We start from the raw sequence: 19,505 nt of genomic DNA on the forward strand, positions 1-19,505 counted from the left end.
ATTCACAGTAGAGGCTGAACATCTGGTAATATGATTTGAATGTCCTCCATCTTCTCACCCCTGAGATTCAATACAACTATATGCTATTTATATTTTGATTTAAATTTTTTAAATGCCTACTTTACTCTGCTACAATATGTACTAAGGGATTTGAAATAGATGAATCTAATACATCCTTCAAGATATAGTTCTCCCAACTCTGAAATACTAGTGCTAAGTAGAGCAACACTTTTCAAAGGAAAGGAAAATGTGTAACTGAATGCCTTTGCTAATCAAGAATTATTTTAATTTATAGATAAATGAAATCTAATAAATGATAATTAAACTGAAAAACTACTTTAGTAACTATAGTAATCAGGGATGACAACTGGTTACAAAGGAAAAATGAGTATGTTAGAAGGACATATCCACAATCAATAATTAAATATGTATTTTGTTAATTGTTACAATTTGAGAATGGTACTTAAACCCGTTACCAGAATCTGGACCCATCAAGCATGGACAGTTTGTCTGACTTTGTAGCTTTGACCCACCACTTTTAGCTAGACAAATCTAAATCTTTTTCTTGAGACTTTTTTTTGATATGGACAATTTTTAAAACCTTTATTGAATTTGTTACAGTATTGTTTATGTTTTCTGTTTTGGTTTTTTGGCCACAAGGTATGTGGAATCTTAGCTCCCTGACCTTGGATCGAACCCATACCCTCTGCATTAGAAGGTGAAGACTTAACCACTAGATTAACAGGGAAGTCTCCATCCTAGGTTATCTAAGTGTACTTTGTATAGCAGAGTGCTGCCCTTGATTGGTATCAGATTGTGTGAGTTAACTGTAAAATATATGCAATTTTGTGAGCCAGTTGATATCACATCTGTAGCCCAAAATCAACTGTGGTAGGAATGCTTTGTACTGTAGAAATTGGCAAACTCTACAAATAGAGCCTTCCCCTGCTGCAACATACGGCTACGGCTAAGTAACTTCAGTCGTCTCCGACTCTGTGTGACCCCATAGACAGCAGCCCACCGGGCTCCCCCACCCCTGGGATTCTTCAGGCAAGAACACTGGAGTGGGCTGCCATTTTCTTCTCCAATGCATGCAAGTGAAAAGTGAAAGGGAAGTCGCTCAGTCGTGTCCGACTCTTAGCGACCCCATGGACTGCAGCCTACCAGGCTCTTCCACCCATGGGATTTTCCAGGCAAGAGTACTGGAGGGGGGTGCCATTGCCTTCTCTGGCTGTAACATACTTGTTGTTAAACATTTAGCAGTATACATATACTTTGGGTTTTGTATTTCTAAAGTGATAATTATAGCTGTATCATTTTATCACTGTATAACTGTATCAATAACCTCCAATATTTTAAAACTTTAATTTCATAAATTGATTTTGTACTGAGGTATCAGTTCAGTCACTCAGTCGTGTCTGACTCTGAGACCCCATGAATCGTAGCATGCCAGGCCTCCCTGTCCATCACCAACTCCCGGAGTTCACTCAAACTCAGGTCCATCGAGTCAGTGATGCCATCCAGCCATCTCATCCTCTGTCTTCCCCTTCTCCTCCTGCTCCCAATCCCTTCCAGCATCAGAGTCTTTTCCAATGAGTCAACTCTTTGCATGAGGTGGCCAAAGTACTGGAGTTTCAGCTGTAGCATTCCTTCCAAAGAAATCCCAGGGCTGATCTCCTTCAGAATGGACTGGTTGGACTTCCTTGCAGTCCAAGGGACTCTCAAGAGTCTTCTCCAACACCACAGTTCAAAAGTATCAATTCTTCAGCACTCAGCTTTCTTCACAGTCCAACTCTCACATCCATACATGACCACTGGAAAAACCATAGCCTTGACTAGACGGACCTTTATTGGCAAAGTAATGTCTCTGCTTTTCAATATGTTATCTAGGTTGGTCATAGCTTTTCTTCCAAGGAGTAAGTGTCTTTTAATTTCATGGCTGCAGTCACCACCTGCAGTGATTTAGGAGCCCCAAAAAATAAAGTCTGACACTGTTTCCACTGTTTCCGCATCTATTTCCCATGAAGTGATGGGACCAGATGCCATGATCTTCGTTTTCTGAATGTTGAGCATTAAGCCAACTTTCTCACTCTCCACTGTCACTTTCATCAAGAGATAGTTGACTAATAATATGGTATGAGTTTCAGGTGTACAACACAGTAATTCAATATTTTTGTAGATTATACTTCATTTAAAGTTATAAATGACTAGCTATTAATATATTGGAAGTCACTCAATCAGAACAACAAAAAGAAAAGGGGACTAAAAACATGAGAATAGTTTCAGGGACCTTTGAGACAACAGAAAGTATACCAACATTCATCTCATAGGAGTCCCAGAAGAAGAGAGAGAAGAAGCAGTCCAAAATGTATACAATGAAATTATGACTGTGAAGTTCCCAAACCTGAAGAAGGAAACAGATATCCAGGTACAGGAAGAACAGAGGGTCCCAAACAAGATAATCCCAAGCAGACCTACACCAAGATATATCATAATGAAAGTGTCAAAAGTTAAAAGATACATTATAGAGCATAAACTGACATTTTGAAAGTGTAGCATAGTGACAGTCTCCCCAGGCGGTGCTGGTGATACAGAAGGTCCCTCCCAGTGCAAGGAGACATAAGAGGCACAGGGTGGGTTTGATCCCTGAGTTGGGAAATTTTCCTGGAGAATGTCATAGCAATCCACTCCAGTATTGTTTCCTGGAGAATTCCATGGACAGAGGAGCCTGACGGGCTACAATTCATAGGGTCACAGAGAGTTGGCCACGAATGAAGCAACGTAGCCCAAACAGATGCAGCATAGTAACAGATATACAGTATACCTTATATAAGCACTCTTATCTAGAGAAACTAACTCAAAAAAAAATTGGATGCAACCTATAAGTACTTGTTGAGTACCTCATAATGAATGCACAGCCCTCTTTTAGGCCCTTGGCTTAAATCTGTGACAGAACAAATCTATGTTCTTTCAGAGCTTCTATTCAAGCTGAGAAGTAGACATATAATAATTTGTTATATAATCTAACCTAGAAGTTTCAAAGGTGGTACCTATTATTAAAAAGAAGGAGAGGATAAGAAAATGATAAGAAACTAAATAGTGTGATCAGAGTAGATATAATATGAGAACTATACAAATTAGCTGTGGAAAATATGCAAAGATGGTCACAAACTCCTTACTGAATGTTATCTAAAATTTACTTTTCTAAAGCCTTTTAATAATTAAAGTAACTATTAAACAGAATAATTCTGACTCTGTGTCTAATGCCTTAAACTAATCCCATTTCTGCCAGTTGATCTCCACTTGGCCAATGTATTTTAACCCAATTTTTGGACAACTATCTTTGGAACATCCAATCCTAAAACAGGGAGGGTTTGAATACAATATTAAACATTCTAAATAATATAAAGACATTAATTACCAGTGAATACAAGCTGCTGCTGCTAAGTTGCTTCAGTCATGTCTGACTCTGTGCGACCCCACAGATGGTAGCCCACCAGGCTCCCCCGTCCCTGGGATTCTCCAGGCAAGAACACTGGAGTGGGTTGCCATTTCCTTCTCCAATGCATGAAAGTGAAAAGTCAAAGTGAAGTCGCTCAGTCGTGTCTGACTCTTAGTGACCCCATGGACTGCAGCCCACCAGGCTCCTCCGTCCATGGGGTTTTCCAGGCAAGAGTACTGGAGTGGGGTGCCAGTGCCTTCTCCGAGTGAATACTAGAGTTACATACTATTTATGACCTGCCAGTAGGGAGTGCCCATTGGCAATGAAATAAGTTTCTAGTAGCTAAATTAAATGCCTAGGGAATGCAATGTAAATATGCTGTGGAAATTGTTGCTATCTCCTTTCTCATTAATATTCCCATTTCACTGTTAGCTGCTATGCAACCAATTAAACTGCAGTAGTAGAAACTGTTATCATAGCTAAAAATTCATAAGAAGGAATGCCCTTTCCTTCTAAGCCACGAAAAGATATCCATTTCATGTGTCTTAGATTCAAATAATAGCTTCATTTTTTAATGTAGTGCATGGCTGGGGAGGATGGAGTTGCAAGAAGAAAGACTAAGCTAGAAGGAAGGAAACTGACAGGGAAATACTGTCCATAAAATTATTTTAGAATTTCTCTAGAAGAGTAAAGGATATGTATTTTGAATGGAGCTACTAAACCACACAAAGGACAGAATTTAGTCAATGTGTAAGATCTATTCAGATCTTACAGAAAGAGTAACAGTATGAAATCTTAAACATTTATAAATTTATATAATTTCCTTCAGTAGTGAGAGGAGCCTATCTGGTTACATACTCTGAGCCTATTCTTTGATCTCACTTCTCTACTTCAAAATAACAGAAATAAAAACTTAGGCTTTAAAATCCTTCCTTTCTTATTAACATATTTAGTAGGCATTGCTTTTCTGTAATAGATTCTTATCTAAGCAAGTTCTATTTAAATGTTTTAAAAGAAAGATGCATTTTATATAGTAAAATGTGCACATAAATAAAGCTTTGAATAAAATAAAACCATGTTGTCTCTGGTAGTAAAAATGGTCTCAGAAAATATGAGGAGATGTAACTCTGCTTCATGTATTTTATCAGATATGAGTCACTGATCATAGTTGTAACTTCTGAATATGACTTGCATGGTTTTAGATCAGGACCCTTGTAGTAAAAGATTCAGTTCTATTGTTTTCTTTATTGTGCATGTGTTTGTGTTTTGCAGTTTTTTGTTATATTTGATTTGCATTTTACTTTCCAGAGCCCTATTAAGACCTCTGGAGAAATTATAACAGTTAATTCAGTTAAGAGTAAATAAGTTAATTCTAATATACACATACTGAGTAAAGATTGCACAGCTATGCTGTATATTTTCTGTATTAAAAATGTAAAATTAGATATTCTGCTAGCTTCTTTCCAAGGAATGGCATGCCTAAGGATATAGATATCATGTTTTGGATACTGACTCAAGAGGAGTCCTACAGGTACATCCATACTCGTGAAGCTCCTCCACTGCGTAAGAGTAGGTCAAATAGTAAAGTAAGTGTGGGTTGCCTACTCTTGTCATTAGCAGTCACTGTTTTTATGGGCTGTATATTCAGTAAGCCACAGAAACATTCAAGACAAATGGCAAAAAGTCAACTAAGGTTTTGATCTCTGTACTAACCCTAAATACACCTTAGTGCCTATATTTGTTTAGACTCTTTTTAGGACAACTTTTGTTTGCTAATCTAACCTAAAGAGAATAAAAATGAGTCTCTCAAACACTTCACCTCAGGCACACCACAGGCAATAATTCCTTTGAGAGTCTCTTAGTGCAGTAAACAGATTTCCCTATATTCACTTGCCTCACAAACAGCTATTTTTAATCATCTCCTTAGTTTTAAGGCACTGGGGGAATAATTTAATTTTAATTGCTTTGTTTTCAGGTCTGATGAGTGCAGATTTAAAGTCAGAACTCTTCATGCCTGTGTACATGAAGCCGTTCTGAAATGATGCACAGCTCAGTGAGATGTAATGAAAAATAATTCTGGCCTCTTTACTTAAAATGTGAATGTGCTGAACAAATTTAAAATCATAGTTCAATAAGTCATAAAATATGAAAGTACCATACCAGACATTAGTGACCTTAAGATATAGGTTCTATAAGCTAGTAGTGTATGTATATGTGTGTGTATATGTATACACACAAACACACACACACACATATATATCTTAAAGCCATGGGATGATGAAAACACAAAAAGGAAACATTATAGTACATTTATCATTTATGGTGCATGTGAGGTTAGAACCTTTAGCTTTCTTATGATGGTTCCACTTGAGTGGTGTAGGAATAAATGTATCTCAGTGCTCCTTCGCCTTCACAGTTATACATTACACAGTAACCGATTTTCCAGGGAGGGACACTTTTCATAGGGGCAGAAATAAAATATATGGGACATAATAACACTGTGCCTCTTACATAATGTTTCCTTAAACTATGCACAGTGTACAGGTGATCCTTTATATAATATATAAACAATCACTTCATATGCTTGCAGAGGTACCGCTTGTCTCATTAATATTTGCAGAAACTCTCAAGCTGACTTTACCAAATACATCAAATTAAGTCAGGGAGCATTCGGTATGACTGCTGGATTTGGGAATTATTATGAGCTATTAGCAATGATTTAGAGGCCTTAAATGTGGTCAAAGAAGACATAGGAAACAAGTAAGCATTTTTCTTTGAGAACTCCTGCTAGAATTTCAATTGTTTTTCCATTTTGGATGTATGCTGCTGATTTCTTCTGGTCTTCCCCAGCCAGTGCTTTCCACAGAAGCCCCAGGGGTCAAAGGGAACCCTTGCACAGAATGCCTGCCTCAGGTTGCTAAGGGCACTTTCCATTTCACAATTCCCCTAAGAAGCGGGGGTTCCCACACTGTAGTTTATTAGGCAGTTTCTCCATAGAAGGTGCATCCTCATTACATTTACCATCTCTTGGTATTTGTGTTATAATTTCCATCTGGTTCATGAGAAATAGGTGTGTCAATATCATTCCTATTGTTGCTGTGGGAGTTGCAAAATAGATACTTCATTAATTATTTGAAATGTGTGCCTCATTAAAAGTATAGATGAAAATAGAAAAACAAGATGTAATCTGGGCAAAATGACTTTTCATCAGCAGAGTCTTCTAAAAAGCACGAAAGATATTTTTATTCTGTTATAACTATGGGGTTCTGGGGGAAGGGAATCTCAGGATTTTAAATAGACCATCAAGACATTATTAGGACACTGTCAGGAAAGCAGAGAAATCGGGTTCAACTTAATGATAGAGCATAAGAAAAGTCCTTTATATGACAAGTATGAATTACCTATTTTTTTTCTTATTTGTTTTCACAATTGTAGATAAATGTCTGTACCATAAAACATTCACAGTATATCTTTTGATATCCTTAAGCTGTACTATGCACATGACATTTTGTGCAAATATTTAACAATAAAATTTACTTTGGCTATTTTAAAGAATTTTAACTCATTAGCTGTTTAGCTTTCTCTCTTCTTTCATTTACATGTAATGAGATCCATAAGGATTATATCCAGGAATATCATATGAATGCCATACACCATCCATAATGACAGTACATTCAACATAAGTCTCCTGATAATATTTACAAATTTTCTGTTATTTATTGGTAATAGACTTTTCTTGAGCTATCTGAAATTGAGAGTAATTTCAAGTAAATGTTTATTTATAATCACTTGAAATTTGAAACTTTTATATACTCAAAATGTTAAATCACAAAGTATTAAATATGTCATCTTTGATAAAAATGCTACCTAATGAAGTTTATTCCCTTAAAAGGAATCTACTTCAGAGAGTTTTTTCAGTAAAAAATGTGTGAAATTAGTTGACAGAAATGTATTCATTTAACTGACTTAGATCTTTTATAATGTCAATCCATCGTTCCATTTTATCTTTTGGTACTTTTGATATATGCTTACAGTTTAACAGGTACTTAAGAATTATCCATGTTCCTGAAAGTGAACTAGAATATATTAAATATAAAACCTTGATACTAGGAAAGATTAAGGGCAAGAGGAGAAGGGGTCAACAGAGGATGAGATGATTGGATATCATCACCGACTCAATGGACATGTGTTTGAGCAAACTCAGGGAGATAGTGAAGGACAGAGAAGCCTGGTGTAATGCAGTCAATGGGGTCACAAAGAGCTGGACACAACTTAGAAACTGAACTACAACAAGTGGGCAACGTTGAAAAAAACATGGGAGATACCTCAGCAAGTGGCTAACAGCTATTTGCTCTTAATGATTTATTAAACTTTATATTCATGCATTGTGCACTTTCAAACATGTGTTTCATTTCAAAGTAATAATGTCAAAGTTTGATATAAGATAATAAAGATATTTTTTTCAAACTTGTCCGGGTCATCCTCATATTTACCCCCTAATGTAATTGTATGCTATCTTGTCTAGCCATCCTGAGTCTGGCACACACTTTCCTTCTAATTTTCATCAATTCACTTCATGATTTTTTTTAATAATTTCTATACACCAGTATTGGAAATACATGCAGCAAGTGACAATTAACATTGATGTGGTCTTGTTCTAATAAGCAGGACCACATTCTGGTATCTTTGTGACATGTCTAAATCTTATGGAAATAACTTTTAAAATTCTTTACTGATAATAGACTAAAGCACTTTATTTTCTGGGAAACTGGTTAATAAAGATTCACTTTGATATTTGGCAAAACTAATACAGTTATGTAAAGTTTAAAAATAAAATAAAATTTAAAAAAAAAGAATTATTATTTTCTACATTATTTTCAGATGATTTTAAAATCTTTCCAGAATTTTAACATGACAAATGTGAATATGAAATCATAAACATGATTTCTTTGCACTATTATCCTTTTTTAAATTTCTGAACCATCTAAGCCTTTCCGTCTAGTCAAGGCTATGGTTTTTCCCGTGGTCATGTATGGATGTGAGAGTTGGACTGTGAAGAAAGCTGAGCGCCAAAGAATTGATGCTTTTGAACTGTGGTGTTGGAGAAGACTCTTGAGAGTCCCTTGGACTGAAAGGAGATCCAACCAGTCCATTCTAAAGGAGATCAGCCCTGGGTGTTCTTTGGAAGGACTGATGCTAAAGCTGAAACTCCAGTACTTTGGCCACCTCATGCGAAGAGGTGACTCACTGGAAAAGACTCTGATGCTGGGAGGGATTGGGGGCAGGAGGAGAAGGGGACGACAGAGGATGAGATGGCTGGATGGCATCACCGACTCGATGGATGTGAGTCTGAGTGAACTCCGGGAGTTGGTGATGGACAGGGAGGCCTGGCGTGCTGTAATTCACAGGGTCGCAAAGAGTCAGAGGGACATGACTGAGCAACTGAACTGAACTGAACTGAAGGTTTTTCCTTATTAATTCAAATGCTAATATGCCTTCCACCATGCCATTTTTTGTTAGGCCAGTCAGCCCATTGCCCTGGAGATGCCCCACTGGCTTCCTGACTATGTTCTTTTTTTTTTTTTTTTTTTTCCATTTTGTTTCTAATCTCACTAAAGTCCTTGCAATATGTCAAGGAAAACTTGTACCAAACAAGTTAAACAGGTAAGTAAGATTTTATCCAGAACAATGCCAATAAGGTTTAAAAAAACTCCACTGAAACAGAATACAGGAGAGTTTTTAACCCTAGAGTTGCTGCTGCTAAGTCGCTTCAGTTGTGTCCGACTCTGTGCGACCCCATAGACGGCAGCCCACCAGGCTCCCCCGTCCCTGGGATTCTCCAGGCAAGAACACTGGAGTGGGTTGCCATTTCCTTCTCCAATGCATGAGAGTGAAAAGTGAAAGTGAAGTCGCTCAGTCATGTCCAACTCCCAGCGACCCCATGGACTGCAGCCTACCAGGCTCCTCCGTCCATGGGATTTTCCAGGTAAGAGTACTGGAGTGGGGTGCCATTGCCTTCTCCAACCTTAGAGTTAGCTACTAGAAAAACATTCAAAGATGTTTTCTGGGAAGTTCATCAGTAAAATCCAGTCATTTATATTTGCTAACTGGTGGTTACCCAGCCTTCCAAAGAGACTGGGAAATACAACACTTTATTATTTTCATTTATTTTCCTTTTTAAAATTTATTGAAGTATATTTAATGTACAATGGTACATTAATTTCAAGTGTACAAAATAGTGATCCAGTATTTTTATAGATTATGCAACATACAAAGCTATTATAAAATACTGACTGCATTCCCTATGAATTATTTGTAACTGGTAGTTTGTTCCTCTTAATCCCCTGCACCTATTTTGCTTCTTCTCCGACTCCCTCACTTCTGCTAATTACAAGTTTGTTTTCTGTATCTGTGAGTCTGCTTCTGTTTGCTGTATTTGTTCATTTGCTTTTAGATTTCACACATAAGTAAATATATAGTATTTGTTTTTCTCTATCTGACTTACTGCACTAAGTACAATACCTTCAGGCTCATCCACATTGTCACAAATGGGAAAATTTAATTATTTTTATGACTGAATATTATTCCTATGTGTGTGTGTGTAAAATGCTGCTATGAACACAGGGTCACATATATCTTCAAATTAGAGTCCCTGTTTTTTTCATATAAATACCCAGAGTGGAATTTTTGAATCATATGATAGTCTTCCTTTTAATTTTTTGAGATACTATCTTTTTAATGATGATATTTCTAAAGGATGGCTGCTAGATTCTTTTTTTTTATTTTTTTTATTTATTTTTTATTTATTTTTTATTTTTTTAAGATTTTAAATTTTATTTTATTTTTAAACTTTACATAATCTGCCATAGGTATACATGTGTTCCCCATCCTGAACCCTCCTTCCTCCTCCCTTCCCATTTTATTATTATTATTATTATTATGTTTTTACTTTACAATATTGTATTGGTTTTGCCATACATCAACATGCATCCGCCACGGGTGTACACGTCTTCCCCATCCTGAACCCCCCTCCCACCTCCTTCCCCATACCATCCCTCTGGGTCATCCCAGTGCACCAGCCCCAAGCTTTCTGTATCCTGCATCGAACCTGGACTGGTGATTCGTTTCTTATATGATATTATATGCGTTTTAATGCCATTCTCCCAAATCATCCCCCCTCCCTCTCCCACAGAGTCCAAAAGACTGTTCTATACATCTGTGTCTCTTTTGCTGCTAGATTTTTGAGAAAGACATTCCTGGGTTATAAAGCTGGCCAGAGGCTGGGAGAAGATTTGCATCTCAGATCATCAGAGAAAATATTTAAAGTTGAAAGTTTTCTAAAGTAAATGCTCTGAAGATCAGGGGTCTAAAATCAGGAAAATATTCATCAAAGTGTAGTCAAGCCAAGAGGAACCTTAAGGCAATCTCAGTCAGATTCCAAAATGCTTTATATTATGATTGTTGAATCATCCCTTCCCAATGGTTAAGCACCTTTTTTGTCCTCAACCCCAGGAACCCTCTGTCTGATTTTGAGAGTTAGAGAATGTTCAGATCAGGATTAAAATTTTTAAATAAAGAAAAAAAAATCAACGTGTCAAAGTCAATACCAATTGATGTATATATAATTGACTCAGTTTGCTGTGTAGCAGAAATTAAGAAATTTTAAATAAATAATTTAAAATCAACTATTAAAAATAAATTTAAAAAGAGATACTATTTGATTATTCCTATTTGAAATAATCTTCTCACAGATAGTAATAATTATGAAGGAACTATTAACTACTCATTAATTCTACTTCTTGATTAAAAACTGAGTGTGATATTCCTTTTACACTGTAGCATGACATTTGACGACAGAAAGTATGCTGCTGCTGCTAAGTCACTTCAGTCGTGTCCGACTCTGTGCGACCCCATAGATGGCAGCCCACCAGGCTCCCCCGTCCCTGGCATTCTCCAGGCAAGAACACTGGAGTGGGTTGCCATTTCCTTTTCCAATGCATGAAAGTGAAAAGTCAAAGTGAAGTCGCTCAGACGTGTCCGACTCCTAGCGACCCCATGGACTACAGCCTACCAGGTTCCTCCGTCCACGGGATTTTCCAGGCAAGAGTACTGGAGTAGGGTGCCATTGCCTTCTCCGAATAGAAAGTATACTATGATCGCTTCTCGGCCTTTTGGCTAAGATCAAGTGAAAGTATACTATGAACCAATTTTTTTTCTTTTTCTGGGAAAAATCACTATTAAATATAATCTTTATGTTTGAGGATTTAAGTGAAGTAAGTTTCAATCTACTTATATAGGTCATCAGAATTAGAATGTCAGTCAGAGGGCATTTTAAAAATAAAAGATTCAAAATCCAGTGAAGATGGAGCAAGATATCTAATAAAAGAAACATAGGTTATCAGAAAAAAATGTGTGCATTTTGACATAGCAGCCCATTCTCTTCAGGGCACTGAATTTGGAAGGGAAGAAATTAGTACTTATTATACTGGGAAACTTGAGGCTAACTCTATATCTCCACAGCAACTAGGCCAGTAATGAATAAATAATGTGTATTGAACACTGGTTGATTTTTGTCCTCAATGGAATAAACAAGGCTAACTGAGTTGGTAAAGACAAATTTTCACATGTAATTATTTGGGGGAAAAAAATCAGTTCCTATGATTGCGATATGGCACACAAATAGGTAACTATTTTAAGTAGAAAGGGTTTCCCAGCTGGTGCTGGTGGTAAAGAACGCACCTGCCACTGCAGGAGACATAAGAGATAATGGTTCTATCCCTGGGTTGGGAAGAGTCCCTGGAGGAGCAAATGGCAACCCGCTCCCGTATTCTTGCCTGGAGAATTCCATGGACAGAGGAGCTTGGTGGGCTACAGTCCATAGGGTCGCAAAGAATGGGACACAAATGAAGCAACTTTGCACGGATGACACACGCATGCACGTAGTGGAATATCGCCTTAATGTTGCTCACACATTTGTATTAGGTAAACATATATTTTTATAATCATATAAAGTCAAGAAAATAAATTCTATATTTTTGGTATTGTGTCAAGTAAACAGTTCCCTTAAATCTTACAACAAAGAATCATAACACAAATTCATTGATGAGGTAACTGAGGTATTGAGGAGACTAAGTTATTAGTAGTCATAACATTAGTATATTTGTATTAGTTATCAAAAGCTGAAATGAACTTAAGCTATGACACTGAAGACATTGCTTTGAATTCCTGCATGTGGAACATTAATCTTAAGGATAGAAGCAAACCTGGATAGTGTTAAAATTTGACAGTGAAGCCTCTCTCTTATACAACAAACATTTTATTCTTTATTTAAATTTTCTCTTAAACCTATAGCCAAAATACATTCAGATTCCAAATTACTTTGCACTACCCATTCTGCTACTGTACTGTTCAGACCACAATCACCTCATACCTAGATGAGCATCTTTGTTTCTCCCCTACTTCTAAGGTTGGCTACATTATTTGGGGGGCCTGTTGCAAAATGAAAATTTTTTTTAAAGGAGGGAGAAAGGGAGAAAGCTATTTCATTTTCCCTAGATCAGCCAGCTCCCAGGTAATGATACAGTCGCAGCAATGAACTCAGGCAATACCAGAAGAATGGCGCACAAATTTATGATAATACATTCTCATTGTTAGAACATTAAATTTTGGATGTATGTCTATTTTTTATTATTTTATTATTTATTTATTTTTGGTTTTCCATATTTTTTAATTATTAATTTTTTAATTGGTGGAAAGTGTGTGTTGGTTTCTGCTGCACAACAATGAAATCAGTCATAATTATATCTATATCTATCTATACAAGTCCATTCTAAAGGAGATCAGCCCTGGGTGTTCTTTGGAGGGAATCATGCTAAAGCTGAAACTCCAGTACTTTGGCCACCTCATGGGAAGAATTGACTCATTGGAAAAGACTCTGATGCCCAGGAGTGATTGGGGGCAGGAGGAAAAGGGGACAACAGAGGATGAGATGGTTGGATGGCATCACCGACTTGATGGATGTGAGTCTGAGTGAACTCCGGGAGATTGTTGGATAGGGAGGCCTGCTGTGCTGTGATTCATGGGGTCGCAAATGAGTTGCCAGTCCAGGTTCGATGCACCATACTGGATGCTTGGGGCTGGTGCACTGGGACGACCCAGAGGGATGGAATGGGGAGGGAGGAGGGAGGAGGGTTCAGGATGGGGAACACATGTAAACCTGTGGCGGATTCATTTTGATATTTGGCAAATCTAATACAGTTATGTAAAGTTTAAAAATAAAATAAAATTTAAAAAAAAAAAAAAGAGTCGGACACGACTGAGCAACTGAACTGAACTGATATATATATATATATATATATATATATAAATCACTTCCTTCCCTCTCCTCTCTCTGCTTTCCCAATCCCACCCCTCTAGGTCATCACAGAGTGCCAGGCTAGGCCCCCCGTTATATAGCAGCTTCCCACTAGCAATCTATTTTATACATGATAGTATATATATATGTGAATGCTACTTTCTCAGTCTGTTTCACCCTCACCTTCCCCTGCTGTATCCACAAGTCTGTTTCCTACTCAGTTCATCAGTGCTATTTTTCTAAATTCCATATATGTGTATTAATATATGATACTTGCTTTTTTCTTTCTGATTTACTTTACTCTATATAAGAGGCTCTAGTTTCATCTACCTCACTACAGCTGACTATATCTGTTCCTTGGATGTGTGTTTTTATGCACCAATTGACAAGAAAGAAAAATGGCGTTTTTTCAATTACAACAGGTTTTTTCCAAGAGAGACTTTTTAAAATCCCTCTCATGAAATAATTTTCTTATAATATTTTTTAATTTTTATTTTCCTACATTATATATTTTATAATAAATTACAAACATTAAAAGAAAACTGGTAAGAAGAATTATACAGTCACTGAGAGTGTAAAACCCAATGTTTTCTGTTTTGTCTTATTTCAAACCAGTCTGAAAAAAGTTTCAGAGCAACACTTATATGGCTCAGAATGTCTCCTTTCTTTTGATCTCCTCTAGCTGAGTCTATTGAGAACTGAAATTTGAATTCAATTATTTCATTATCTATGAGGATTGTCTCTGTCTACGTCAGGGGAAAATTTTGAGATACAAAATTCTGAGCCTATCTGAGAAATTTTTTCAAACAGCCTGTATCTCTCTAAAGTAAACAATTTGATCTACATTCAGTAAGAAAACTTAACAAGGTTTTTAAACAGAGTAGTAAGTGATTTTACTGCAAACATATTTTCCCCAATTTGAAAGAGAATCAGTTGGTGACTGTTATCATCAGCTGAAGGCAGCACTCCTTTTTGTTCTTTGATTTCCAAGATAATTGACAGCTGCTATAGAAAGTTGGATGAATCCTCCCTTAAAAATCACTTCCAATGCTAAAAGGAGGAGTTATTTGGGGGGAAAAGGTTATGGCATTTCTTTCAAACTGACTGGAAAACAACAGTTAACTTTTCCTGGAACATTTACTACCATTTATTTTATTTTCACTTAAAAATAGTTCCTTGATGTATTAGAAGTATTTTTTCATTTACTAGTAGTGGTAATATTTATTATGCATAGTGTGCTTACATTTGGCAGTAGTTTTCAATCTATAGCTCATAAAGTAGTGTGAATATAAACATACCACTGATGAATCGATCCAAAAATACCTTCATTAAGATGTATATACTTTACCTTAGATAAAAGAAAGAATTTTAATTAAAAAATATAGGTAATAAGCATTTAGAGATTGTTTACACATATAAAGCAGACACTCTCTTACTTGCAAGATGAGTGTTGTACTAAAAAGAGAGTAGGCTGATGTCAGAAAGGTGAGTTTGAGAGATGGCTTGGCTACTAACAAATTGTATAAGATGAACAAAATTGCTTTTCTCTGGATAACAATTTTCTAATCTTTAAATGAAGGTATATATAATGAGTTTCTTGGTGATCAAATTAATTGAAAGTCTGTTAGGAAGCTTTTAAAAATAAATTGAGGGCAAGAGAGTTTTCCTCACATAGCTTCTCTTTAAACAGGGAGTTTCTATAAGCAGTCCTCTCCTAAATACAGTGAAATGCAGGTGGCTGGAGCTGTGGACACAAATGCCTTAGCCAGGAAGTATTCTTTCTGTACTAAAAAAGCAGAAGTGGTACATATCATGTCCAAGGTGGCTACTGAATCCTAAAAGAATTCACAGATGTCCTTGCAGATGTAGGGAGATGAACTGTAAGAAGATCAAGCCATTAAGAGTAGTCATGCTTCTATATCCTATGGTTTCATTTTATGATCTGTCCTCTGTACAAGTGAGAACCAATTGTGAGTCAGTTGAAGCCTGGAGGATTCTACAGAAAGATAATGATATTTTTTGGCTTTGCTTCCTCCTCTTCATAGTCCTTCACCTGCTTAAATCATGTATGGCAGGCAATTCATGTAATTTGGGTTAAACCTAAGGTACCTGTGCTGCTCCAGAAAGTGTTGGCTTGAGAGGAGAAATGGAGCCAGGGATAATTTTCAGTGTGTAAATGGAACTTGGTCAAGTTTCTGTGACTAATGGGAGAGGAAGGAATCATTGCTTCAAGTGAACACATGCAAGTGCTTGCCGTGACAATTGGACTTTTGTAGGTGTTGGCTTGCATCATTCCTGCTGATAATACATTGGCACCTTTAGACTAATCCTGGGCAGTAAGATATGTCATAATGTGTTTTCTAATTTTCCACAGACTGAGGATTTTACAGTTGGGTAACACAACCACCTGAGTGGGGTCATCTGCCAATATGGTGAACTCCAAATACTGCTGTTGAAACAAACCTTGATCTGTTGAAATTAGAGGGATAAAATATGGTCCAGAGTCTCCCGTAAGACTGACAAACACTGAAAATGGGAATATTCTTTATTTTTTTCATCGGATAGTTTTAAAACTGATATTTTTCATGCCCCAGTTCATGTATAATTAGTGAGTCCTAGTGACAGTACCGGAGAAGGCAATGGCAACCCACTCCAGTGCTCTTGCCTGGAGAATGCCAGGGACGGGGGAGCCTGGTGGGCTGCCACCTATGGGGTCGCACAGAATCGGACACGACTGAAGCGACTTAGCAGCAGCAGCAGTGACAGTACAACGATGGCTTATAACACTTGTTTTTAGTACAAAAAAGAAAGTTACACGTCAATACTTTTTATATTATTAAATAATGCAATGTATACCAATGCATATTCATATATTTAAATATTGAGTAATGTTATCATTATCTTAATCTGCCCTTGAACACTAATGTTAATTATGGAAGCATTACTAACTTTGTCAGAGGACTAATTAGCACTTTTTTATGAAGTCCTACTAGGACCCATATGGTCATTGCTCAGAGAGATAGCAGGAACCGTAAGTGAGAAAGGTATTTGATACTCAGATTTTAGTGGCTCCCCAGACTTTATGTCCTTAAATTCAGTACCGAGGAAACAGGGATGTGGGCTTCTAAATAGTTATGATGTGTAATGTATTGCAGGTAAGTTTAAATAATGAATGGAATGAGTCTAAATCTAAGTAAAATATATATACCCTGAATTTAGGCAAAAATACATGGAAATAAAATTGTAGTGCCTCCTCATTTTCAAAAATATGTAATAGTATACTCTTTATGCATGTATATAACAGTTTATATGTGACATTTGTATGTTTATGACTAAAGGTTGGAGAGAACCAAGAAAAAGTGTAAATAGATATTTTCTAGACAGTTTAAAATAACTATTCTTCTAAAACACCATGAAGAACACAGAACAATATGTACCAAAGTATACTTGAAAGTAATAAATCCTATTACCATAAATTTTGAAATATAGTATGCTGTGTCCGTAATAGAGGTCTCATAGGATGAGCATGAAATGGGGCAGAGAGAGATTTATTCCCTCAGAATTTGATCAGCATATTTTAGTAGTAATTTAAAATTGTAGGATTTATTTTTTCCTGCTGTTTTTTGTTTGTCTGTTTGTTTTTAACTGTGGCTGTTTCTCTCTTGCTTACTCCCTTAAAAGAAATACAAGATTTGCACCTTAAAGTTCTCAGATATGTACACCTGGACCCAACCATTCTTTTTTTCAAGTTTTTAATAGGACAGTCTCAGTCGCGTGAGGGCAGCAAAGAGCAGAAAAAGGAAAAGATGTCTCTCTCCCTTGGGCAGAGTAACTAGGGAGCTTTTTGAGGCAGGACAAAGTTTGACACGGGTCAACAGCTCAGAGCAGGGATAGCTGGGGCAATGGACCATGCCCAGGTTTTCATCTCATGAGAATTTTGTACCACAAGCAAAGTTTTCAGAAGAATGAAGTGAGCGACAACATACAGATTGAGAGAAGCATGAAAGCTACTGGACACAGAGTTTTCAAGCATCATAACCAAGACCAGATAAGCAAAACAAGTTTTACAAGGCACTGAAACACTGAATTTACTTCCAAGAGCTAGCTGAATATATTGGTTGTCCTTCAGAATCAGTCAATTCTCACAGATAGTTAAGTCTAGCTATAGCAAAATCTTGTGCAATCACAGGAAAGAAAAATAGTACCCCACCATCCTAGCTTTCAATACAGTTCCCCCCTTACAGACAGCCACACACATTGCCTTTGAGAGTTTCGGACAATATGAATCGTTCTCAGATCCACAGAAAACAGAGAAAGGAGAGGTACTCACTTAGCAGTCTAATATATATATATATATATATATACACACACACATATATATATGTATGTATTCTTTGTTCCTCTCTGGAGGAAACAAAAAGGAAAAATTAGAAATTTTGTGTGGCACTAATGTTTTGTGATGTAGTATGTTTGCTGTTGTTTGGTAGTGTTGATAACTTTCACAGAGAAAGCTAATAAATTGCCGAAGGTACATCTAGGGTTTTTTCAGGTGATTATTTTATATTTGTGAATAATAGTTATTCCTTTATGGGGATATGTTTTAATAACTTTAATATACTCAACTGTACTTTTTCAAGCAATTCTGACAGCTGTGAGGTGATATCTCATTATGGTTTTGCTTAGCATTTCCCTAATAATTAGTAACTTAGAGTATTTTTTCATATATCTATTGGCATTTATGTAAGTCCTCTTTAGAGAAATGTCTATTCAAGCCTTAGGCCGGTTTTAAATTGACTTATTAGTTTTCTCACTACTGAATATTGGGAAGTCATTACATAGTTTGTGATTAATTCCTTATTAGATATATGTTTTACAAATGTCTTCTCCTGTTTTGTAGTTTTTCTTTTCACTTCGTTTGTCACTTCTTTTGCTGTGCAGAAATCATTTTGCTTGATGCTGTTCTACTTGTTTATTTTGTTTTTTATTGCCTGTATTTTGGTGTTAAATCCATAAAATCTTTGCCTAAACCAATTCCATGAAGTTTTCCCCTGTGCTTTGTTCTAGGAATTTTACAGTTTCGTACTATTTTGTTTACCAACAATATTCCCCTTCAGCTTTAATATGATTTCATACCACATTTATATATATTAACAAATAATCATGTGACTATGAACAAATGTTCATATGTACAAAGAAAAATGAAAAATAATGATTTCTAGATATTTATTCTCTTTCTGTACATCAAGTAACCATGTAAATTTTTTTGCTATACATTCTCTATTCTTCTTTCAGAGCATGAGTTCTGTATTTGCATTTTATTTACAGATTAGTAAACCCACTCTAGTATTCTTGTCTGGAGAATTCCATGGACAGAGGAGCCCGGCAGACTATAGTTCATGGAGTCGCAAGAGTCAGACATGACTTAACAACCAAACCACAACCACAAACTGAGATAGTAAGATGTTAGAAGCTTGATCCATGAAACCTGGAAGTTAGTGATGTAATCAAGGTTTCTATCTAACTCCTTCACATCAAAATCAAGGATAGTGAACCAATAAAAGCAATATTTTAAATCAATATATTAGTGATTCATTCAGATTACTCAGAAATGAGAAAACATACAATGCTGAGAAAGCAACAAACTGGAAAATTCTTAAAGAGATAGGAATACCAAACCACCTTACCTGCCTCCTGACAAATCTTTATGCA

The sequence above is a fragment of the Bubalus kerabau genome, chromosome 16 (genome assembly GCF_029407905.1).
Source record: "Bubalus kerabau isolate K-KA32 ecotype Philippines breed swamp buffalo chromosome 16, PCC_UOA_SB_1v2, whole genome shotgun sequence".
Lineage (NCBI taxonomy): Eukaryota > Metazoa > Chordata > Mammalia > Artiodactyla > Bovidae > Bubalus > Bubalus kerabau.